A 27,066-nucleotide genomic window follows, 5' to 3' on the forward strand; every position below is an offset into this window, starting at 1 on the left:
TAGTACCGGTCCAGACGTCTCAGAAACACCGTCAGGGGTTTTAAAACGCCCGTTTACTTTAGTCGGTCGACACAGACACGGACACTGAATCCAGTGTCGACGGTGAATAAACAAACGTATTCCTTATTAGGGCCACACGTTAAGGGCAATGAAGGAGGTGTTACATATTTCTGATACTACAAGTACCACAAAAGAGGGTATTATGTGGGATGTGAAAAAACTACCGTAGTTTTTCCTGAATCAGATAAATTAAATGAAGTGTGTGATGATGCGTGGGTTCCCCCCGATAGAAAATTATGGGCGGTATACCTTTTCCCGCCAGAAGTTAGGGCGCGTTGGGAAACACCCCTTAGGGTGGATAAGGCGCTCACGCGCTTATCAAAACAAGTGGCGGTACCGTCTATAGATAGGGCCGTCCTCAAGGAGCCAGCTGACAGGAGGCTGGAAAATATCATAAAAAGTATATACACACATACTGGTGTTATACTGCGACCAGCGATCGCCTCAGCCTGGATGGGCAGAGCTGGGGTGGCTTGGTCGGATTCCCTGACTAAAAATATTGATACCCTTGACAGGGACAGTATTTTATTGAATATAGAGCATTTAAAGGATGCATTTTCTATATATGCGAGATACACAGAGAGATATTTGCACTCTGGCATCAAGAGTAAGTGCGATGTCCATATCTGCCAGAAGATGTTATGGACACGACAGTGGTCAGGTGATGCAGATTCCAAACGGCACAAAGGTGTATTGCCGTATAAAGGAAGAGGAGTTATTTGGGGTCGGTCCATCGGACCTGGTGGCCACGGCAACTGCTGGAAAATCCACCGTTTTTACCCTAAGTCACATCTCTGCAGAAAAAGACACCGTCTTTTCAGCCTCAGTCCTTTCGTCCCTATAAGAGTCATATCTGCCCAGGGATAGAGGAAAGGTAAGAAGACTGCAGCAGGCAGCCCATTCCCAGGAACAGAAGCGTTCCACCGCTTCTGCCAAGCTCTCAGCATGATGCTGGGACCGTACAGGACCCCTGGATCCTACATGTAGTATCCCAGGGGTACAGATTGCAATGTCGAGACGTTTCCCCTTCGCAGGCTCCTGAAGTCTGGTTTACCAAGATCTCCCTCCGACAAGGAGGCAGTATGGGAAACAATTCACAAGCTGTATTCCCAGCAGGTGATAATCAAATTACCCCTCCTACAACAAGAAAAGGGGTATTATTCCACATTATATTGTGGTACTGAAGCCAGAAGGCTAGGTGAGACCTATTCTAAATCTAAAAATTTGAACACTTACAAAGGTTCAAATCAAGATGGAGTCACTCAGAGCAGTGATAACGAACCAGGAAGAAGGGGACTATATAGTGTCCCGAGACATCAGGGATGCTTACCTCCATGTCCCAAATTTGCCCTTCTCACTAAGGGTACCTCAGGTTCGTGGTACAGAACTGTCACTATCAGTTTCAGACGCTGCCGTTTGGATTGTCCACGGCACCCCGGGTCTTTACCAAGGTAATGGCCGAAATGATGATTCTTCTTCGAAGAAAAGGCGTCTTAATTATCCCTTACTTGGACGATCTCCTGATAAGGGCAAAGTCCAGGGAACAGTTGGAGGTCGGAGTAGCACTATCTCGGATACTGCTACAACAGCACGGGTGGATTCTAAATATTCCAAAATCGCAGCTGATCCCGACGACAAGTCTGCTGTGCCTAGGGATGATTCTGGACACAGTCCAATAAAAGGTGTTTCTCCCGGAAGAGAAAGCCAGGGAGTTATCCGAGCTAGTCAGGAACCTCCTAAAATCAGTGCATCATTGCACAAGGGTCCTGGTAAAAATGGTGACTTCCTACGAAGCAATTCCATTCGGCAGATTTCACGCAAGAATTTTTCAGTGGGATCTGCTGGACAAATGGTCCGGATCGCATCTTCAGATGCATCAGCGGATAACCCTATATCCAAGGACAGGGGTGTCTCTCCTGTGGTGGTTACAGAGTGCTCATCTTCTAGAGGGCCGCAGATTCGGCATTCAGGATTGGATGCTGGTGACCACGGAGGCCAGCCCGAGAGGCTGGGGAGCAGTCACACAAGGAAAAAAATTTCCAGGGAGTGTGATCAAGTCTGGAGACTTTTCTCCACATAAATATACTGGAGCTAAGGGTAAATTTATAATACTCTAAGCTTAGCAAGACCTCTGCTTCAAGGTCAGCCGGTATTGATCCAGTGGGAAAAACATCACGGCAGTCGCCCACGTAAATAGACAGGGCGGCACAAGAAGCAGGAGGGCAATGGCAAAAACTGCAAGGACTTTTCGCTGGGCGGAAAATCATGTGATAGCACTGTCAGCAGTGTTTCATTCCGGGAATGGAAACTGGGAAGCAGACTTCCTCAGCAGGCACGACCTCCACCCGGCAGAGTGGAAACTTCATCGGGAAGTTTTCCACATGATTGTAAACCGTTGGGAAATACCAAAGGTGGACATGATGGCGTCCCGTCTGAACAAAAAACGGGACAGGTATTGCGCCAGGTTAAGAGACCCTCAGGCAATAGCTGTGGACGTTCTGGTAACACCGTGGATGTACCAGTCGGTGTATGTGTTCCATCCTCTGCTTCTCATACCTAAGGTACTGAGAATTATAAGACGTAGAGGAGTAAGAACTATACTCATGGCTCCGGATTAGCCAAGAAGGACTTGGTACCCGGAACTTCAAGAGATGCTCACAGAGGACTTATGGCCTCTGCCGCTAAGAAGGGACTTGTTTCAGCAAGTACCATGTCTGTTCCAAGACTTACCGCAGCTGCGTTTGACGGCATGGCGGTGGAACGCCGGATCCTAAGGGAAAAAGGCATTCCGGAAGAGGTCATTCCTACCCTGGTCAAAGCCAGAAAGGAGGTGACCGCACAACATTATCACCACATGTGGCAAAAATATGTTGCGTGGTGTGAGGCCAGAAAGGCCCCACGAAGAAATTTCAACTCGGTCGATTCCTGCATTTCCTGCAAACAGGAGTGTCTATGGGCCTCAAATTGGGGTCCATTAAGGTTCAAATTTCGGCCCTGTCGATTTTCTTCCAGAAAGAATTGGCTTCAGTTCCTGAAGTCCAGAAGTTTGTCAAGGGAGTATTGCATATACAACCCCCTTTTGTGCCTCCAGTGGCATTGTGGGATCTCAACGTAGTTCTGGGATTCCTCAAATCACATTGGTTTAAAACCAGTCAAATCTGTGGATTTGAAGCATCTCACATGAAAAGTGACCATGCTCTTGGCCCTGGCCTGGACCAGGCGAGTGTCAAATTGGTGGTTTTTTTCTCAAAAAAGCCCATATCTGTTTGTCCATTCGGACAGGGCAGAGCTGCGGACTCGTCCCCAGTTCTCTCCCTAAGGTGGTGTCAGTGTTTCACCTGAACCAGCTTATTGTGGTGCCTTGCACCTACTAGGGACTTGGAGGACTCCAAGTTGCTAGATGTTGTCAGGGCCCTGAAAATATGTTTCCAGGACGGCTGGAGTCAGGAAAACTGACTTGCTGTATCCTGTATGCACCCAACAAACTGGGTGCTCTTGCTTCTAAGCAGACTATTGCTAGTTGGATGTGTAATACAATTCAGCTTGCACATTCTGTGGCAGGCCTGCCACAGCCAAAATATGTAAATGCCCATTCCACAAGGAAGGTGGGCTCATCTTGGGCGGCTGCCCGAGGGGTCTCGGCTTTACAACTTTGCCGAGCGGCTATTTAGTCAGGGGCAAACACGTTTGTAAAATCCTACAAATTTGATACCCTGGCTAAGGAGGACCTGGAGTTCTCTCATTCGGTGCTGCAGAGTCATCCGCACTCTCCCGCCCGTTTGGGAGCTTTGGTATTATCCCCATGGTCCTTTCAGGAACCCCAGCATCCACTAGGACGATAGAGAAAATAAGAATTTACTTACCGATAATTCTATTTCTCGGAGTCCGTAGTGGATGCTGGGCGCCCATCCCAAGTGCGGATTGTCTGCAATACTTGTACATAGTTACAAAAATCGGGTTATTATTGTTGTGAGCCATCTTTTCAGAGGCTCCGCTGTTATCATACTGTTAACTGGGTTCAGATCACAGGTTGTACAGTGTGATTGGTGTGGCTGGTATGAGTCTTACCCGGGATTCAAAATCCTTCCTTATTGTGTACGCTCGTCCGGGCACAGTATCCTAACTGAGGCTTGGAGGAGGGTCATAGGGGGAGGAGCCAGTGCACACCACCTGATCCTAAAGCTTTACTTTTTGTGCCCTGTCTCCTGCGGAGCCGCTATTCCCCATGGTCCTTTCAGGAACCCCAGCATCCACTACGGACTCCGAGAAATAGAATTATCGGTAAGTAAATTCTTATTTTTGTACACAGACACCGGATAAAATTCGTTATGGGTACAACACATTGCAGGCGGTGGGGAAGCAAATTCAGTTTGCACGCATTGTGGGCTACAGATTCAATCCACGTTTGTGGACTCGCATCCGGCGTCTTACATCAGGCAAAAATGGCAGGGAGACGCTACGTTAGAGGGGAGCTTCTGATCCTGCTTAGGTGGCGGGACCGGCCATTTACTACTAACTCGGAGAAGCGGCGGGCTTACAATAAAGCCCGTCGTGAGATCCGAGTAAAATATGGCCAGTCCCGCAGCCTCAGGTCACTCCAGAGGAAGTGGAGTGATCTGGTCACCAGGGAGCCCAGGAAACTGGAAAAACTGCGGCTGTCTCTGAGGATTAAGTACAGTCCAGTTCTGCACATTACTACTGTATTTAAGTAATGTACATTTCTCTAATATCCTAGAGGATGCTGGGGTCCATTTAGTACCATGGGGTATAGACAGGTCTGTAGGAGCCATCGGCACTAATTGACGTTAAACGTGTGGGCTGGCCCCTCCCTCTATGCCCCTCCTCCAGATGTCAGTTTAGAAATTGTGCCCGGAGGAATCCATTTGGATGGGCGACCATGTTAAGGTCGACAGTCATTAGGTCTACCACTATTGGTCGACAGTGACATGGTCGACATGGACTCATGGTTGACATGACGGGTCAGCATATGAAAAGGTAGACATGGCTTTTTTTTAAAATAGATTTTTTAACTTTTTCATGCTTTACCGTACACGCGGACTATGATTTGAAATAGTAACCTGTGCCGAGCACAGCGGTAGCGGAGCGAGGCACCTTGCCCAAAGCATGGCGAGTGAAGTGAGCCATACAAGGAGACGCGGTACACTAATTCGGGTTCCCCCGTGACTTTACGAAGAAAACGACACCAAAAACAGTCCAAAAATCCATGTTGACCTTTTCATGTGTCAACCATTGCCATGTGTCGACCATGAGTGCATGTTGACCATGTCACTGTCGACCAATAGTGGTCGACCTAATGATTGTCGACCTTAACATGGTCGACCATTCATACCGGAACCATGCCTGGACGCCACACACCATACCGCAATGCTCGTTATACCCTATGCCACACACCGCAATGACCCTTATACATTATGCCACACACTGCAATCCCCTGAAACATTATACCACATACTACAATGCCCATGATATAGGTGTGGATCATAGAATCGACAGTAACTAGGTCAACAATGTTTAGGTCGACCACTATTGGTCGACAGTACCTACTGTAGGTCAACAGGGTTGGAAGGTCGACATGAGTTTTGTTTTTGGTGTTGTTTTGTTCGGAAAGTGACGGGGAACCCCAATTAGTGCACCGTGTCCCCTCGCAGTAGAGGGCTCAGACTCTACTGTGCATGCACAGATCTCCGGGAAAATGGCGCAGCGGCCATTTTCCCAGAGATTTCTCTACTGCGCATGCTCAGAACTCTGAAAATGAGTTGGGGTCGACAATACTTAGGTCGACAGTATCTAGGTTGACCACAATTGGTCGATAGTAAGTAGGTCAACAGGGTGTCTGGGTCATCAGGGCCTCTTGGTAGACATGTACTATATCGACATGACAAAAGGTTGACATGCATTTTTCTAAAATGTTTAAAATTTTTGAACTTTTTCATATTTTACGATCCACATGGGTTACGAATGGGAATAGTGACCGGTATCCGATTATATGGTCAACCATCATTAGGTCAACATTCATTAAGTTGACCACTAATTGGGGTTCCTGGTCACTCTGTGAAAAAAACGATACCCAAAAATGTCAATAGTACCATGTCGACCTATTTTCATGACGACCTAGCACATGTCCACTTATAGACCATGTCCAACACTGTCGACCAATAGTGGGCAACATAATGACTGTCAACCTTAGTGTGGTGCACCCAATGACCGTTACCCCGTGTACCTAAGCACCTCCTCAGCCATTATTTACTGTTACAGCATTCAGTATGTGCAGTAATGTACTGTACAGTATCTAAGGGCACTGTACGTTCCTTTTTGTACCCAGGGCGTCAGCAGCAGATAAGATGGCGAAGGGCCCAGCAGCCGAGAAGGGCCCGGCTCCACTCGTTCTCTGCCATACCGGGGACCAGCGCCACAAGCAGTAAGTCTTGTACTCTCTTTATTGGGTACTCTTTATACCAGTGGTTCCCAAATATTTTTGTGTCACGGCACCCCTAGGCCAAAAGTTTCTTATTGAGAAATTTAGAAACAAATAAATAAAGAAAAGTAAAATGTGCTTGTACAGTACTGTATGTCATCCTTAGGTTCAATTACTTTATGTGGTGAGGGACAGGATTCACTTCTGATTGGCCAAATACTGTACTGTAATTTATGATTGGAAGACCCCAGCCCTGATTTTGCCTATTACAGATGACAATAAATATTTGAATTGGTTCTTGATCACCCCTGCAAGCGTCTAATTTTATTTCTGAGATTTACGGGCATTGCATAGGAGTCACTTTATAAGCGGGACATAAGGGGCATTACTACTGGGGGCATTTCTTTTATGGGCTCTACTGTACATAAGGGGCAGTAACAGTACAGTGGCCATAGCATAAGGGGCGGTACTACTGTGGGCATTGTATAAGGGGCGGTACTGCTGTGGGCATTATGTGTATTAGGGGTGCTACTGCTGTGGGCATTGTATAAGGGGAGGAAGACACCAGCACTGATTTTGCCTATTACAGTGACAATAAATATTTGAATTGGTTCTTGATCACCCCTGCAAGCGTCTATTTTTATTTTTGAGATTTACCAGTGTCTGTGAAACTAATCATAGATGTGCTAAATTTAGCACATCTACGGTCTGATCTGAATTAGGCCCTAGGTGCGATTTGCACCTTGTGAAATGTACAGTAAACCATGAGGGTATGAATGCTTTTGTTTGATTACTGCTGGGGACATTGGTAATGCTGTGGCCAATGTGTTTAATACAGGCACCCCTGGACCAATTCCTCCGCCGTCGGCATTTGCGGACCCGCCTCGTCCTGGTAAGACATTTTTGTTAAGTTAAGGCTCATTTCACCACTGTTTCTAAACCTTATTCCCCACCCTGTGCCTCTTATCCTACACCTCCCACTGTGCCTCAGCTTCCCCTTGTCTTTTAGCCTATCCCTGCTTCTGTGGCTGAGCCTCCCCATGTCTCTGCTGTGGAACATCATGATGTCATGTAAACTGTGCTTTATAGGGTTCCTTGGGGGACTGGTACAGTACAGTATTTACAGTCATTTATCTTTTTTCCCATAAAACAGGTACCGGACAAGTTCCAGGACCAGGGCGCTATGGCCCGGACAACCTGACTAGGGGTAGAGTCATAATAGTGTTATTTTACATGCATACTGTTCATAAACTTTGATAAAGTGCTGTACAGTACTCAACCTGTCTTACTGTTCTAATACTGTACATTGTTTTTTATTTTCACATACCAACTCCGGCGATTGGTCCTTATACTGAGGGCGGTAGTCCAACAAATGTTTTTGTATATTTTACGTTGTTTATAAAATAAAAATTTTTGTTTTTTTTTTCCTTCCATTTTTTTTCATTAAAGTTTTTATATAATTTACAGTTATTTTGTGTTATTATAATTTTTGTTAGTTTCCACCTTAGTGCACTAAGGGGGTATTCAATGCCGGACAAGGGGGCCAGAAGGTTCTGAAAATTGGACTTTTCACATGTTTTATAGGAGAAGTTGCTTTTTCGTATTCAACGGGGTCCCGCGTTGCTTGCCCCCCACCCTCCCGGCGAGGCAAAAATGGCATGGTTCAGTGAGATACTGTGAGCTCCTAACTGTCAAGGTACAGACTGTGTTTGAAAAATGACAGTTATGAGCTGATTTGCTGGTGCAATTTATCACTCACAGAGAAATGTATCACAAGGAGGGCTTTCTGTTTGCTAAGAAATGTAATTTATAACATACAGTATTGTATGGCTGTCCCTCCCCCCAGTCAAACACCATTTCTGCACACACTACATTTCTAAACAATAGCGAAGAGTTAATCCACTTTACTCTGAATACACATTCAACTGCTGCTAATTGAACAGTAGTGTCTGCAGAAACAGGTTTTAACACTGGGGGGCAGGGATAGCCATATTGTAAATTATATTTCTTAAAGCAACCAAAAAGGTTACTGCATATGGAGTTTGTTCATGAATGCACCACTTTGGATACAGCATCCTGTACAGTATGTTATACAGTATCTCACAGTATACTCGTTAATTAGGCTTACTCAGATACTGTATGTTTCGGAACACCTGTATTTCTCTAACATCCTAGAGGATGCTGCTGGCAAGTCTCCCTGCTTTGTGGGACTTAAGGGGGGTACTCACGGAGCAATCACTTAGATTTGACTAGATTGCTTAGATTTTAAGCATGATCGCTCCGTGTGTACCTCCCACTGCGATAGCGATGCGCAACTCTGCTAGATTGGCCTGCATGCAGGCCAATCTAGCAGATCGCTTGGTGAAATGAGCGGCACCCCCGTCTCCCCCCGCATGCACATCGCGCTGTGCTGAGTGGTGGGAGAGATGTGTGCTGAGCGGTGGGGGGGCAGTTGGGAGACTCTGTCTCTCGCTGCCCTGCTTAGCAGAGGAGCGGTGAATAGATGCTGTACGCATGCGCACAGCCTCTATTCAGGGGAGACAGGAGGAGAGGGGGCATGCCAGCAACTCACAGAGCGCTGGACTTGCCCCCTCAGTGACGAAAACGGAGCGTGGCTAGCAATCGCGGGGCATCCGCGAAGCCACGTCCCTTTTCATAGGCCATATCCCCTTTTCGGGAGCACTCGGCTTCGCCACGCATGTTTCCCTCCTTAGAACATAAGAAAGTTGGGAGGTATGAAGTAGGAACCAACTTCTCATTAAGTTCCATGGCTCTGCTTCCGCTGACAGGACACCATTAGCTCCTGAGGGTACTGAACATAGCCCAAGCCTGGCCAGTGCTCACTCCCGCAGCACTGCCACCACCCCCTAACAGAGCCAGAAGTCAGAAGAGTGGTGAGTATTCATCACTGGAGACCTGCAGAGAGGGTCCCTCTGGTAATCCTGCTTCTGTATGTGACATGTTGTGGACATACAGTACAGTACTGTATAAATAATTATTTTATCTTCTTCCCACCATGCACTGAACTACTGTACATTTCGCAAAATTCATGCAAGAGAGAGGAATAAATTTGCAATGCACACCGCCAAATATAAATTATTATTATACTAAACAAAAACAAAACAAAATAAATTAATTTAAAAAATTATCAACAATTCGATATAATAATGTATTTGCTAATTGACAGCAACTGGCAGATTCTCCGGAGTAGCACTGTAAAAAGAATAAAAAAATGGACAGTATTAGAGCAGCAATACAGGTTGAGTTTTTGAATAGTATGCATGTAAAATGACATTATTATTATTATTATTATTATTGCTGTACAGTACTGTATGTACTGAACTGTGTACTCTAATGTTGTGTAAATACTAATAACAATGGATGGCACATCCAGCTAATACAGTAGGTACTGTAAGTGCACACACGGTTATAGTACTGTAGTAATTATCAGGCCAATGATTCCAGCATGATGTCACAACTGGGCATCCATTTGCATGTGTCCACCCAGTTGTGAGGTCAGTCACGGGCATGGCTGGACTGCCCATCTGGCATTTCTAGCACATGCCAGAAGGGTCGATGGGCAGGTAGGCCGATCCAGTCCCTAAGAGGCACAGGGTGGGGGAATAAGGTTTAGAAACAGTGGTGAAATGAGCCTTAACTTAACAAAAATGTCTTACCGGGATGAGCCGGGTCCGCCGGTCATGGTGAATAGGTCAGAGAACTAGTTGGGGTGGATGAGCCAGATGTCACCATGAAAAACGATGGAGCTGTGATAAAAAGTGCACTGTCAGTTTAATAATGTACACTGCACATGTGGTGTTTTATTTAAATCACAGTAAAGAAGGTACAGTACAGTTGAACTCGGAGGTCTAGGTTTAGTATTCTACCGTAGATCTCATGGGTCCCTAAACAAAATGAGACCTACAGGGCCCTAAGCAGATTCTTAACCAACTTGTTATACTGTAAATCCCCCACTGTGTACTGTGGTGTAGAGACAGTATTCTTAAAAGTTTGATACAGTACAGTCAGTAATGTATAGTACAGTAGTTCTTACATGGTAGTGCAGGAGTGTCGGGCCACTCCTCAGATTCCTCCTCTGGTAGTATTGGGGAATGTACTGTGGATAAAGAAATGTTCGTCACTTTCCGAAATGATAGTAATACAGTACAGCATACAGAAATACTATACAATATCATACAGCAGCACATGTGAACACCAATAAAGTACAGTAAGAAGATTATTGATGCTGGAGACCAAAATTATGTTTACTGTCATGTAATCAGTGGCGTAACTACTGACCATGCAACCCCCGTGGTGGCTTGGAGGTGCAGGGCTGCGGGCGGCGCTGCCACTGATTTAGCACAGATTGACATTCGGACGAGCTGCTGTTGCTGCTTATTGAGGGGAGGAGAGCGTGCAGTGTGGCCTTTCCTGCCCCTCTGTGTCTACTTTCAAAGATTGTTGACCTACAGGATGTACGTACGTTTTTCCAAGGAGTAGTACATATTCAACCTCCATTTGTTCCTCCTGCAGCTCCCTGGGATTTGAATTTAGTTCTTAAATTTCTCCAAGGTCCTCTGTTTGAACCACTTAAGAGAGCAGATCTTAAGTGGTTAACGGTTAAAGTTCTTTTTTTACTGGCAATGGCGTCAGCCAGAAGAGTGTCAGATTTAGGAGCATTATCATGTAAGTTTCCTTTTCTAAGTTTTTTTCCAGACAGAGCAGTTCTCAGAACGAGATCTAGTTATCTTCCAAAGGTGGTATCAAAATTTCACCTGAATGAAGAGATTGTAGTCCCAGCTTTTCAGGTATCGGGACTATCTGCGGGAGAAGCGTCGCTGGATGTGGTCCGAGCTTTGAGAATCTACATAGATCGTACTAGTGCCATCAGGAAAACGGATTCTCTCTTCATCCTATATGGATTTCATAGAAGAGGATGGCCTGCTAGTAAACAGACGCTGGTGAGATGGCTCCGAATGGTAATATCAGAAGCTTATTCTCATGCAGATCTCCCTATTCCGGCTAATGTCTCTGCACACTCTACACGTAAGGTAGGTCCTTCTTGGGCAGCACAAAAGTTGCTTCAGCAGAACAGATATGTAGGGCAGCCACATGGTCTTCCATAAACACATTCATCAGACATTTTGCCTTGGATACTTTTGCCTCTCATGACGCAGACTTCGGGCAAAAGGTCCTCCTGTGCAATCAGGAAATGATTGGGAATGGCTTTGGGAATCCCAATGTTATCCTGTGGATAATCCTGTGGACCCAGCCAGAGAAATATACGTTATGGTAAGAACTTAAGAGAAATCACGTTATCAACGGTAAGTTCTTATCATAACGTATATTTCCAGAGAAACTGTGACAAACAATCTAGTATATCCTGTAAAGCAGGCATTCCCAACACGATACTCAAGGCACACCGCCAGTGCAGGTTTTAGTGATATCCAGGCTGCAGCACAGATGGTTAAATCAAAATAATAGAGCTGAAGCCTGGATATCACTAAAACCTGCACTGTTGGTGTGCCTTGAGGACCGTGGTTGGGAATGCCTGCTGTAAGGCAACTAGATGGCAGTTACAGAATGAATATTGACTATCAAGGGTTAAACGAAGTATCCCAAGCCCTTATAGTAGCTGCTCCAGATAAAATTACAGTTGAAAAAATCATGGAACATGCTGGTGAGTGACACATAGTCAATCAGTTGGCTAATGCTTTCTGATCTATCCCCATAGCTGCTGAATGTTGTATTTATGTAGGATGGAAGCCAGTACACCTTGACCACTAAAGCCTAAGGTTATATTAATAGTCCAACAATCTGTCATTACATTGATGACATCATGATTTCTGGCCCTACAGAGGAACAAGTTTCTGCTACCTTCCAATTGGTTACAGACTACAACTTAGTCATGGGCGAATGCTTAATCCTGACAAGGCCTAGTACGGACTGTAACATGTTCGGCCATGATTTGGTTTGGATCTCCAAAAACTATTCCTCAACCTGATTTGGATACTAATGAGCAGGAGGATGGTTTTCAAGCTGCAAAAGAAGCTATACGATCATATAATGTACTGGGTCCACGGTATCAAGATCAGCCATTATACTTGGATGTTACAACTACAGAACATAAAATTGTCATAAGGTCTCCTACATGGTGAATCAGCAACTATGCAGAAGCTTAAAACAATAAGAATTGAGTTACCAATTTTAGGCTGGATCTGGCAACAAGGCCTGGAATCCAGAATAACTGTAGCACAAAGCTACCTTTCATCACAAGCACCAGCAGCAGTCAGCACACAATTAGCTGGCATCATGACGTTGAGGCCACAGACACTGAATTTCCCCAATTTCCATTAAAAGGGGGACCAGTGAATGTAGCAGAAGTATATGCACAACTGACAACAGGTGACATGAAACTTCTGTTTCATCAATGGCTTCTCCTACAAACCTCTAATAGCAAAACTGTCAGGGTATGATGGGACATGTAGTTTTACAGCTGGGGAGCCACAGGTTGGCCAGGCCTGCTCAAAAGTCAGAATCTGGAGACCAGCAGCTTATTAGCCCATTTGACAGAGAATGGTAGAAACTACAGGACTCCTGATCATATACAAAGACAGTTGGGCTATATACAAGGGACTGACCCCATGCAGACATGATGGTTGCAAAGTGAAAATCAAGCCTATCTGGGGAGGTCCTGACCTTTAGGAATCCATCTGGTTTCATTGCCCCAATCAAGTAATCAGCAAGGTGTCACGGTCTGTGGTTTCTGATCTGAAGTAAGAACATTAGGCTAGATTGAAAAGAAGTAAAACCTGGGGGCTTAAAATGACTTCTATGCATTTACCAGAGCGGATCAAAAAGTGAGGAAACTACAGGGGAAAGCTGCTAGGGATCATGTGAAATCAATAAACACTTTAGGCTCAATGAAAGTAACCATTCCCCCGGACATAGCTAATGCCTTTGCTGAATATTATTCGTCTCTATATAAATTGAAGGATGACCTCTTACCCCTCAATCCACTATGCCTTTGATTGATAATTTTTTAAATGGACTTAAACTCTGATAAAGTAAGATTATTTCTCTAACGTCCTAAGTGGATGCTGGGACTCCGTAAGGACCATGGGGAATAGCGGCTCCGCAGGAGACAGGGCACAAAATAAAAGCTTGAGTATCAGGTGGTGTGCACTGGCTCCTCCCCCTATGACCCTCCTCCAAGCCAGTTAGATTTTTGTGCCCGGCCGAGAAGGGTGCAATCTAGGTGGCTCTCCTGAGCTGCTTAGAATAAAAGTTTAGTTAGGTTTTTTTATTTTCAGTGAGTCCTGCTGGCAACAGGCTCACTGCACCGTGGGACTAAGGGGAGAAGAAGCGAACTCACCTGAGTGCAGAGTGGATTGGGCTTCTTAGGCTACTGGACGTTAGCTCCAGAGGGACGATCACAGGTTCAGCCTGGATGGGTCACCGAAGCCGCGCCGCCGTCCCCCTTACAGAGCCAGAAGAGACGAAGAGGTCCGGTGAAAGCGGCGGCAGAAGACATCCTGTCTTCAAGACTAAGGTAGCGCACAGCACCGCAGCTGTGCGCCATTGCTCTCAGCACACTTCACACTCCGGTCACTGAGGGTGCAGGGCGCTGGGGGGGGAGCGCCCTGAGACGCAATATAACTCAAATACCTTAGCTGGCTAAAGGAATACATCACATTTAGCTCCAGGGCTATATGGATGTATTTTTTCCCCCTGCCATTTTACACAGAAAAAGCGGGAGATGAGGACGTCGTGAAGGGGCGGGGCCTATCTCCTCAGCACACTGGCGCCATTTTTCCCTCACAGCTCCGCTGGAAGGACGGCTCCCTGACTCTCCCCTGCAGTCCTGCTTCTGATTCAGGGTAAAAAAGAGAAGGGGGGGCATTTTGGCAGCAGATAATAACAAAACAGCAGCTAGAAGGGATTAACACTTATATAAGGTTATCCCTGTATATATATAGCGCTGGGTGTGTGCTGGCAGACTCTCCCTCTGTCTCTCCAAAGGGCTAAGTAGGGTCCTGTCCTCTATCAGAGCATTCCCGGTGTGTGTGCTGTGTGTCGGTACGCATGTGTCGACATGTATGAGGAGGAAAATGAGGTGGAGGCGGAGCAGTTGCCTGTGTTAGTGATGTCACCCCCTAGGGAGTCGACACCTGACTGGATGATTGTGTTTAAGCAATTAAGTGATAATGTCAGCAATTTGCAAAAAACTGTTGACGACATGAGAAAGCCGGCAAATCAATTAGTGCCTGTTCAGGCGTCTCAGACACCCTCAGGGGCCCTAAAACGGCCGCTACCTCAGTGGGTCGACACGGATCCAGATACAGATACTGAGTCTAGTGTCGACGGTGACGAGACAAACGTAATGTCCAGTAGGGCCACACGTTACATGATCACGGCAATGAAAGAGGCATTGAACCTTTCTGACACTACAAGTACCACAAAGGCGGGTATTATGTGGGGTGTGAAAAAACTGCCAATAGTTTTTCCTGAGTCTGATGAAATAAATGAGGTGTGTGATAAAGCGTGGGTTTCCCCCGATAAAAAACAGCTAATTTCTAATAAATTATTAGCACTATACCCTTTCCCGCCAGAGGTTAGGGCGCGGTGGGAAACACCCCCTAGGGTAGATAAGGCGCTCACACGTTTATCTTAACAAGTAGCGTTACCGTCCCCTGATACGGCCACCCTCAAAGAACCAGCTGATAGGAGGCTGGAAAATATCCTGAAAAGTATATACACACATACTGGTGTTATACTGCGACCAGCAATCGCATCAGCCTGGATGTGCAGTGCTGGAGTCGCATGGGCGGATTCCATGACTGAGAATATTGATACCCTGGATAGGGACAATATTTTGTTAACTATAGAACATTTAAAGGATGCATTGCTATATATGCGTGATGCGCAGAGGGATATTTGTACCCTGGCATCAAGAGTAAGCGCAATGTCCATCTCTGCCAGAAGAGCATTATGGACCCGACAGTGGTCAGGGGACGCAGATTCCAAACGGCACATGGAAGTATTGCCGTATAAGGGGGAGGAGTTATTTGGGGCTGGTCTAACAGACCTGGTGGCCACGGCAACGGCTGGAAAATCCACCTTTTTACCCCAGGTTACTTCACATCAGCAGAAAAAGACACAGTCTTTTCAAACTCAGTCCTTTCGTTCCCATAAGTACAAGCGAGCAAAAGGCCACTCTTTTCTGCCCAAGGGCAGAGGAAGAGGAAAAAGACTGCACCATGCAGCCGCTTCCCAGGAGCAGAAGCCCTCCCCTGCTTCTGCCAAGTCTTCAGCATGACGCTGGGGCTTTACAAGCAGACTCAGACACGGTGGGGGCCCGTCTCAAGAATTTCAACGCGCAGTGGGCCCACTCGCAAGTGGATCCCTGGATTCTACAGGTAGTATCACAGGGGTACAAACTGGAATTCGAGGCGTTTCCTCCTCATCGGTTCCTGAAGTCTGCTTTACCAAAGTCTCCCTCCGACAGGGAGGCAGTTCTGGAAGCCATTCACAAGCTGTACTCCCAGCAGGTGATAATCAAGGTACCCCTCTTACAACAGGGGAAGGGGTATTATTCCACACTATTTGTGGTACCGAAGCCGGACGGCTCGGTGAGACCAATCTTAAATCTAAAATCTTTGAACACTTACATAAAAAGGTTCAAATTCAAGATGGAGTCACTCAGAGCGGTGATAGCGAACCTGGAAGAGGGGGACTATATGGTGTCGCTGGACATCAAAGATGCTTATCTCCACGTCCCAATATACCCTTCTCACCAAGGGTACCTCAGGTTTGTAGTACAAAACTGTCATTATCAGTTTCAGACGCTGCCGTTTGGATTGTCCACGGCGCCTCGGGTCTTTACCAAGGTAATGGCCGAAATGATGATTCTTCTACGAAGAAAAGGCATCTTAATTATCCCTTACTTGGACGATCTCCTGATAAGGGCAAGAACCAAGGAACAGTTAGAAGTCGGAGTGGCACTATCTCAGGTAGTGCTAAGTCAGCACGGATGGATTCTAAATATCCCAAAATCGCAGCTGATTCCAACGACACGTCTACTGTTCTTAGGAATGATTCTGGACACAGTCCAGAAGAAGGTGTTTCTCCCGGAGGAGAAGGCCAGGGAGTTATCCGAGCTAGTCAGGAACCTCCTAAAACCAGGACAGGTCTCAGTGCATCAGTGCACAAGGGTCCTGGGAAAAATGGTGGCTTCTTACGAAGCGATTCCATTCGGAAGATTCCATGCAAGAACGTTTCAGTGGGATCTACTGGGAAAATGGTCCTGATCGCATCTTCAGATGCATCAACGGATAACCCTGTCGCCAAGGACAAGGGTGTCTCTCCTGTGGTGGCTTCAGAGTGCTCATCTACTAGAGGGCCGCAGATTTGGCATTCAGGATTGGATCCTGGTAACCACGGATGCCAGCCTGAGAGGCTGGGGAGCAGTCACACAGGGAAGGAATTTCCAGGGCTTGTGGTCAAGCATGGAAACATCTCTTCATATAAACATTCTGGAACTAAGGGCCATTTACAATGCCTTAATTCAAGCAAAACCTCTGCTTCAGGGTCAGGCGGTGTTGATCCAATCGGACAACATCACGTCAGTCGCCCACGTAAACAGACAGGGCGGCACGAGAAGCAGGAGGGCAATGGCAGAAACTGCAAGGATTCTTCGCAATATGTTGCGTGGTGTGAGGCCAAGAAGGCCCCTACAGAGGAATTTCAACTGGGTCGTTTCTTGCATTTCCTGCAAACAGGACTGTCTATGGGCCTAAAATTAGGGTCCATTAAGGTTCAAATTTCGGCCTTGTCGATATTCTTCCAGAAAGAACTGGCTTCAGTACCTGAAGTTCAGACATTTGTGAAAGGGGTGCTGCACATACAGCCTCCTTTTGTGCCTCCAGTGGCACCTTGGGATCTCAATGTTGTGTTGAGATTTCTAAAATCACATTGGTTTGAACCATTGTCTACGGTAGATTTAAAATATCTCACGTGGAAGGTGTCGATGCTGTTGGCCTTGGCTTCAGCCAGGCGTGTGTCAGAATTGGCGGCTTTATCATGTAAAAGCCCTTACCTAATTTTTCATTCTGACAGGGCGGAATTGAGGACTCGTCCTCAATTTCTACCTAAGGTGGTTTCTGCATTTCACATGAACCAACCTATTGTGGTACCTGCGGCTACTAGGGACTTAGAGGACTCTTAAGTTGCTGGACGTGGTCAGGGCCTTGAAAATATATGTTTCCAGGACGGCTGGAGTCAGGAAATCTGACTCGCTGTTTATCCTGTATGCACCCAACAAGCTGGGTGCTCCTGCTTCAAAGCAGACGATTGCTCGTTGGATTTGTAGTACAATTCAGCTTGCACATTCCGTGGCAGGATTGCCACAGCCAAAATCAGTAAAAGCCCATTCCACAAGGAAAGTGGGCTCATCTTGGGCGGCTGCCCGAGGGGTCTCGGCTTTACAACTTTGCCGAGCAGCTACTTGGTCAGGGGCAAACACGTTTGCAAAATTCTACAAATTTGATACCCTGGCTGAGGAGGACCTGGAGTTCTCTCACTCGGTGCTGCAGAGTCATCCGCACTCTCCCGCCCGTTTGGGAGCTTTGGTATAATCCCCATGGTCCTTACGGAGTCCCAGCATCCACTTAGGACGTTAGAGAAAATAAGATTTTACTTACCGATAAATCTATTTCTCATAGTCCGTAGTGGATGCTGGGCGCCCATCCCTAGTGCGGATTGTCTGCAATACTTGTATATAGTTATTGTTACAAAAAAAAAAAAAAAAAAAAATCGGGTTATTATTGTTGAGCCATCTTTTCAGAGGCTCCTTTGCATTTATCATACTGTTAACTGGGTTCAGATCACGAGTTGTACGGTGTGATTGGTGTGGCTGGTATGAGTCTTACCCGGGATTCAATATCCTTCCTTATTATGTACGCTCGTCCGGGCACAGTATCCTAACTGGCTTGGAGGAGGGTCATAGGGGGAGGAGCCAGTGCACACCACCTGATACTCAAGCTTTTATTTTGTGCCCTGTCTCCTGCGGAGCCGCTATTCCCCATGGTCCTTACGGAGTCCCAGCATCCACTACGGACTACGAGAAATAGATTTATCGGTAAGTAAAATCTTATTTTTCTAAATATTTAACATGCCAGAGCTAATATATGTTGTTGACGCAAGGCACATCATATTACCATATACGATAAAAGTGCGCTGTACGTCGCAAACACTACATCCCTTAAGAAAAAATAAGTACACGGACACATTTGTCTGATTCAGGTCCAATGCTCTTTGTATATATTTGATATTAAAAGGATATGTATACAATATAACATGTACAGTATATATATGTTTACAGAGTACATTTTCATAGGAAGCAATTGTTACAAAAGAATTCATAGTCATGGCCAGCATACAATTACCATCTCCCTCAATGCACACTCCGCTCCACATATCTCTCTATCCATCCTCACAATAGCAGAGTAACAGCAACACACAACTTCTTGTCTCTGGGATCAGCTATACACTGTGTATATTGGGGTAGTACAGGTCTGGGACTGGGTCTACTGTTATTGGTCCAGGGGAGGGAACTTTCACATTCATGATGTGTTATTGGTCAGTTCATGTACAAGCAATGTCCAGCCTTGAAGAAGCAGGATGTCTTTTGTTCTCAGTTTAATTGTGGCTTCATATTCATACATTCAATCATAAGTAATTGTTGCAATGAGCTACAGCTTAACCACAGGCATCAAATCAATCTACACATTCCTCCGATTACTTTGACACCAAGCACAACATGTCCATCTTGCTCCACTCCAACAATACACATACATGATGTTATACGCCATTATATAATTTAAAACCTTATAATGTCTGGTGCCTGACATGTTTAATTTATGTGCTGTATGAAATATGTGTTGAATATATCTTTGTGGCATGTCTGTGTAAATGCGTATGTTACCATATACTGCTGCGCAAGCATAGCGACTCATAATGTGTGGAGTTTGTATGTTTTCTCTATGTAATTTTTTTTTACTTCGACAACTCCCACCTCTAACCAATGATTACTTTGTAATTCTTGACAACACCATGGTCCCAAGAGGAAATTTCTGCTGTCATTGATTCCCTGCCACTGAATAAATCCTTGGGCCCCGACAGGTATACTAATAACTTCTACAAAAGCTTTAAGGAATCTCTGGTTCCTCCCCTGACCGCAGTCTTTAACCATGTATCTGAATGCGGATCTTTTCCGGATGAGATGTTGGAAGCTCGTATAGTTGCTTTCCCAAAACCGGGTAAAAACACGGTATATATGCCTAATTACCGTCCGATAGCCCTTTTGAACACGGACATTAAAATCTACGCAAAACTTATAGCACACTGATTGTGCTCTTATCTGCCTAGTTTGTTACATCAGGATAAGATTGGATTCGTACAAGGGAGACAATCCCGACAACACTAGACGGATTATTGATCTAATAGACCTACTCAAACACTAACTCTCCTCTTTTACTGTTATCATTAGACGCGGAAAAGGCATTTGATCGTGCTCACTGGGGCTACATGTTGGCCTTGTTGGGTAGGTTCGGATTTACTGGTAGAATCCTATATTTCTTACTAGCCCTTTACACAAACCCATCGGCCAGGGTATATGTTAACGGCATGCTTTCATCTAAACTTCCTATCACTAACGGGACACGCCAAGGATGTCCTCTTTCTCCACTGGTGTTTGCGCTACTGATAGAACCCTTAGCAGAAAAAATCAGATCACACCCTAATATCAAAGACCCAGAATTATTTGGTAATGCTTACAAAATCTGCCTCTTCGCTGATGCCGTATTGTTCACATTAGTAGAACCCCACTCTGCACTTTCTCATCTCTTCCCTGTCTTGGAAGAATTCTCTGTTGTCTCGTTTTACAGATTCAATAATACCAAAACTAAAGCTTTGCCTATTACCCTTCCTGTGAATGAGATTCACAATCTGAAAACTATCTACACCAGGGCTGGCCAAACCGGTCCTCGAGATCTACCAACAGTTCATGTTTTCCAGGCCTCCTGGAGATCTGTAGAATTGTCAGTTAGGAATGAATGCAGCACATCTTAATTAGTAATGACTACACCTGTGCAACAGCTAGGTGATCTGGAAAATGTGAACTGTTGGTAGATCTCGAGGACTGGTTTGGCCAGCCCTGATCTACACCTTCGACTGGCAAGATAGAGGTTTGAAATACTTGGTAATACAAATTACGCCGAATGTTTCGGATTTAAACTCAGCTGATTATCTCCCTCTGTTACAACAAATCACACATTTGACGACGGACTGGATGATGTATCACGTGTTGTGGTTCGGGCGTATAGCGGCCTTAAAAATGATGATCCTCCCCAAAATCCTGTACCTCCTTAGAACTATCCCTATCCTCATCCCCAACTACCTGTTAGATAAGTTCTACTCTGTTTTTAATAAATATGTCTGGCAGGGTAAAAAAGCGAGATTGTCTAGGAGAATTATATCTCTTGCTAAATCGGATAGGGGCTTGGCTTACCCAGATCTTCGTAAATATCAATCGGCATGCATTCTAGCACAATTAGGTCCATGGTTTGCCCTAGATAACCCCATGCCTTGGGCCAGGCTAGAACAAGATAAGCTTCTCCCACTGCCCCTAGATCAGAGCTGGCCAAACCAGTCCTCGAGATCTACCAACAGTTCACATTTTCCAGACCACCTAGCTGGTGCACAGGTGTAGTCATTACTAATTAAGATGTGCTGCATTCATTCCTAACTGACAATTCTACAGATCTCCAGGAGGCCTGGAAAACATGAACTGTTGGTAGATCTCGAGGACCGGTTTGGCCAGCCCTGCCCTAGATCTATGGCTCCCTCCATTTGAGGGGAAAGCCTTTACTAACAGGCTGCATTCTGTACAGGTTTCATGGAAAATTTGGTTAGACTTCGTTCATAAATCTGGAGACTTTTTATTACCTTTTACCGATTTATCTTTAATTGGCTTGGCATCCCTCATACCGAATCTCAGACTTGATGACCGGGTTTCCCGTGGAATATTAACCTGGAATGAAATTATGGACAGTGAATTCCTCGCCTCCTTCTCTAAAATTAATTCCCAATATTCAGTGTCACAGAGATTTCTACACATTTTTACAAATACGACACTGGTGGATGCAGACCTCCCCCTACCCACATAAACCCTCTCATATCCTTATTTACATTTGTGAATTACTTACCAAATGCGGCACTAGGGGATCTATATCACATTGGTACAATCTCTTGAACGCAACTCAGAGCCAGCTTAAACAACCCTGCCAGACTAAATGGGAGGTAGACTTGAATTGCGTTCTAACAAATGAAGAATGGGAAATGTTGCTTCAACAGGCCCAGCGAATATCGAAATGCACCAACCATATTGAGGCATTTTATAAACTTTTCCACAGAGTATATTTGACTCCAATTCATGTCCATAAAATGAACAAGGACACCTCACGTAATTGCTTGCGGCAATGTGGGATCTTTAACACATAGATATATAATGAATCATATCTTATTGGCCACCAAGATACTTCTTGCGTACCACTGGCGCACAAAAATAGTTCCCACGCTAGAGACTATTCAAAGTGTGGTTCACTCACTCTTCGAGTTTGAAACAGTGGGGATGGCCTACTCCCCTTTAATTTCCTGTCCATTAATTAGATCAGTGGTTCTCAAACTCAGTCCTCAGGAGCCCACTCGGTTCATGTTTTCCTGGTCACCCAGCAGCTGCACTGTGTATCGCCAACTGTCACATTTTAAAAATCTACAGGTGACCTGCAAAACATGAACCGTGTGGGGTCCTGAGGACCGAGTTTGAGAACCTGTGAATTAGATGGTTCCTATGGAATGACTACATAACTTAGAGAAATTCAGTTGACCATACACATTGAATGTAAATCTAAACTTTAGGCCGCCAACCAGTCCCTTTAGTATAACAGTAGTATTGCTCATCCTTATTGGACACTTCCATTTATCCATTTTGCCCATCTTTTCTCTACCTGTCTATTATCTACACTGCTGCGATCAGAGTTTTTTTCTTATGCTTATGTAATACCATCGGTGCCGATCTGTTGATGTACTGACACTTTCGTGAAAACTGTCTGTACCATAATGCCGTACTCCCCCCCCCCCCCCCCCTCCCCGCTCCCTCCTTTTTTTTCTGTACCCCCATTTCCTTTAATATTACACATGTTAAAAAAACTTAAATAAAAATTAAATTTGAAAAAGAAAGAAAGAACGGTGTATTATTGTTTTACTTGGTTCTTTGTTTACTTTATAATTTTTATAGAAATCAAATTTAAATCCAAAAAATCTGATTTAAATAAAATAATCAGATTTTTATATATTTTTAAAAAACATGATTTTTTTTCACACCCTACACAGAGATATATACCACCCGGAGCACCAGGTACACCACATATATAGGACAGTCCTTACCCCTCACTGGTGATGTGTCCTGATGGTGTGTGACTGAGCTTTTATCTCTCTCTAGCACATACCTCTCTGATATACCTGTTATATCCTCCCATTGCTCTGGGCACCTGCCCCCTGCAGCATATAATAGGTATTACATACACAGATATATACACATACTGGGGACACCACATATAGGACAGTCCTTACCCCTCACTGGTGATGTGTCCCGATGGTGTGTGACTGAGCTTTTATCTCTCTCTAGCACATACCTCTCTGATATACCTGTTATATCCTCCCATTGCTCTGGTCACCTACCCCCTGCAGTATATAATAGGTATTACATACACAGATATATACACATACTGGGGACACCACATATAGGACAGTCCTTACCCCTCAGTGGTGATGTGTCCTGATGGTGTGTGACTGAGCTTTTATCTCTCTCTAGCACATACCTCTCTGATATACCTGTTATATCCTCCCATTGCTCTGGTCACCTGCCCCCTGCAGCATATAATAGGTATTACATACACAGATATATACACATACTGGGGACACCACTCGGAGCACCAGGGACACCACATATAGGACAGTCCTTACCCCTCACTGGTGATGTGTCCTGATGGTATGTGACTGAGCTTTTATCTCTCTCTAGCACATACCTCTCTGATATACCAGTTATATCCTCCCATTGCTCTGGTCACCTGCCCCCTGCAGCATATAATAGGTATTACATACACAGGTATATACACATACTGGGGACACCACCCGGAGCACCAGGGACACCACATATAGGACAGTCCTTACCCCTCACTGGTGATGTGTCCTGATGGTGTGTGACTGAGCTTTTATTTCTCTCTAGCACATACCTCTCTGATATACCGGTTATATTCTCCCATTGCTCTGGGCACCTGCCCCCTGCAGTATAGAATAGGTATTACATAGAGGGGAGGAGCTGGGTGGGAGGAACTTGTGTACGGTCTGATATTACGGTCTATTTTTTTTTCAATTCGACAATTTTTATTGTATTTTGATTTAGTTACATAACAAGAAAACACAACCTGAAAGTATTGCTGACATTATTTAAACAATAGTTATTGAAACATTAAATCTCACATTATCGGAAATGGACATTACCGGTATATACATTCAAGCGATGTATACATGATGAAGTGTAGACGGGAACACCTTAACTTCTATCAATGTTGAATATGTATGGCATTATATATATGTATATATATAGTCGGGGAAAAAAAACTGCGGCACTCAGGGTCTTGTATTGGTGTAAAGATGTATTAGAAATACATGACAGAGAACATCAACGTTTCGGGGGATCTAACCCCTTGACAACGGGGTTAGATCCCCCGAAACGTTGATGTTCTCTGTCATGTATTTCTAATACATCTTTACACCAATACAAGACCCTGAGTGCCGCAGTTTTTTTTCCCGACTACCTACAAGTGTTGCTGAGGGCACCGGGGCGCTATATTCAGAGGAGGAGTGCCGGGCCATACATGATCTATGTATATATATATATATATATATATATATATATACGAATATCACCACATCATGAGGCTCCAGCTGGGGCTATGTTGTAGATGAGACCAGCACTCCAGAATAGTCAACCAATTTGTGCCATTTATTGTGTAAATTCAGCAATTTAGACCATCACAAGCGGGTTTATCTGTGCAAATTCAGCAGTTTGTAAACATAGTTCAGATATACTTAAGTATCTCACATGTCCTGTGTATGCTGGGGATACGTATCCTACCCAGCCAAATCTCCCAACAGCTGTTTCGGCTGCCGCCGTCGTCAGGGGAGTGTTACCGCCAGTCTGCTACCCTTGTCACTTTATAACCCATAAATAATTAAAACACCGTGCTCACCTGTTTCCACATTCTTTATTATCCCCGCCAGCTGGAGCCGAAAGGCGCATCCGCCCCGCCGCCCGGACACCGCGGCGCTCAGCACTGACGTCATCTGGCTCAGTCCCCCGTTGCCGGGCCACTCCCAGTGTTTACTCCGTCGCCTAGGTAACGGAGGACACCGTCTTGCCGTGCCACACCTTCGTGACGCGAGTCCAGTGTTCCCCGCCCTTTTCGACGAGCGGAGATTACCTCATTGGTCCGCCTTTACAGGGGATCCGCCTTTAGTGACGTCAGTCCCTTGCCTCCCCGTATCCTGGCAACAGAGTCCCATCGCCTAGCAACACCTGCAGCGGAGATTTAAAAAGAAGAATGACAGAAACATAGTAGTATCTGCATCCAAGAAAACCCTGAACATTAAACTATATGTTACCCTCGAGAATGTCTAATTCCAACATGCGGCAAAAGTTATTGAATACCATGTTCACAGAACGTGTATGGCTGTATATCAATAATTCATGATCCCATCAATATATGTCATCAGTCATACACTATATCTAATAAAGTTGGGATTATTTGTCCCCATTATTTTGCCCTCATGTTATACCATATAGACAGTAATTAGTGTACATTGTATATTGTATGGAGAAGGTATCCGCTCAAGGAATTCAGCTACTTAGAACAGCAGGCCTGATCCATACCTAAATCCCATCTTTATTTACAAAAAACAAGACAAAATTAATTCCTCATTTAACCCCAATGGGGCCATGGCGTTCAATTGGTATATCCACCGACTCTCTTGTTTAAGTAACTGCTTGTTACGATCACCGCCTCTCCTAAGCGGTGGTATGTGGTCCAGCGGCATACATTTAAAGTCCTTTATTTTGTGTCCACAATTCGCAAAATGTCTGGCTACCGGTGGTGTGCTAGTTTCCACTAATTGTAGAGCTTTTTTAATTGAAGACCGATGCATGGAGATTCGTTCCTTTAGCATTCGAATCGTTTTGCCCACATAGATCTTTTTACATGGACATACAATGATATAGGTCACATATCGGGTTTCACATGTCATCCTGTGTCTCAACACATATTTATCCCCCATTGTTGGGTGTATAAATTCGTTCCCCGTCAGCATAAAGGTGCAATTAGCACAACTGCCACATTTAAAGGCTCCCTTTTGCAAACTGAGCCAGTTGCTATTAGACACCGTTCCAGGACTGACATCAGACTGTGAGATACGTTCCTTCAGATTCCTACTCCTCTTATAGCTGAAGAGGGGTGTATTGGCGCAGAATCTGTTTAAGGACGGGTCAGTCTGGACTATGTGCCAATGCTTGAGTATCGATTTCTTGACCAAACCCGATGTGATGGCATAGGTGCTTGTGAATACCAGCCGCTCAGCTTCTCTTTGTTTGATCTTTGGGATCAATAGATCCTCCCGTTTCAGTCCCAAACATTTGGTCACAGCCTCTTTTACCTCCACCGGATTATATCCACGGTCAATAAACTTCTGCCCCATATTTTCCAGAGCCTCCGGCAGTTTAGTTCGATCCGATGTGATGCGGGTTACCCTTAGTAGCTGTGAATAGGGGAGTCCCTTTTTCAAAGGTTGCGGATGGAAACTGGACGCCATGAGGAGCGTGTTTTTATCGGTGGGTTTCCTGAAAATATTAGTGGTAAAACACCCCTTCTCGATCCCCACCATAACATCAAGAAACTCCATGTTTACCCGACTGTAACGATAAGTGAATCTAATGGATTCAGGCCTGCTGTTCAACTTGTCTACAAATTCTACGAGAGTTTTCTCACCACCAGTCCACAGCATGAAGAGGTCATCAATGAATCTAACATAAAAAATTATGAAATTTGAAAAAATTGGATCATTCATGATCCTTTCTTGTTCATAATCATGCATAAATAAATTTGCATACGACGGGGCCATGTTCGACCCCATCGCCGTACCGTGTAACTGTAAATAAAAAGAGTTATTAAACAAAAAATAATTTTTGTGCAAGATGACCTCAATTAATAATAGTAAAAAATCAACTGGTGGACCCACATAATGTGGACTGGTGGTAATAGCTTTCCTCACTGATTCAATGCCATCAGTGTGATCAATACTCGTGTACAAACTAGACACATCAAGAGTCACCAGAAGACAATCATCAGGCGGCCTGCCAAACTCTTTCAGTTTGTTAATGAAATCTGTCGTGTCCT

The 27,066-nt window shown here is 45.0% G+C and overlaps 1 protein-coding gene and 1 long non-coding RNA gene across 3 annotated transcripts in view; one reads left to right on the forward strand and one right to left on the reverse strand.

The window, feature by feature from the left end:
• Nucleotides 1-27,066, forward strand: part of LOC135054578 (oocyte zinc finger protein XlCOF7.1-like) — a 194,725-nt gene that overhangs the window by 36,708 nt on the left and 130,951 nt on the right. The window lies entirely within an intron of this gene.
• On the reverse strand, nucleotides 9,577-13,265 carry LOC135054585 (uncharacterized). Of its 2 annotated transcripts, none has more exons than XR_010243539.1 (4): nucleotides 13,196-13,265; nucleotides 10,551-10,613; nucleotides 10,174-10,263; nucleotides 9,577-9,709 (listed from the first exon to the last, which is right to left on the reverse strand). It is a non-coding gene; the product is annotated as an uncharacterized LOC135054585 (long non-coding RNA). The 2 variants fall into 2 exon arrangements; XR_010243540.1 differs by lacking the exon at nucleotides 13,196-13,265 and adding an exon at nucleotides 12,945-13,094.

Source organism: Pseudophryne corroboree, chromosome 3 (genome assembly GCF_028390025.1).
Source record: "Pseudophryne corroboree isolate aPseCor3 chromosome 3, aPseCor3.hap2, whole genome shotgun sequence".
In the NCBI taxonomy this organism is placed as follows: domain Eukaryota; kingdom Metazoa; phylum Chordata; class Amphibia; order Anura; family Myobatrachidae; genus Pseudophryne; species Pseudophryne corroboree.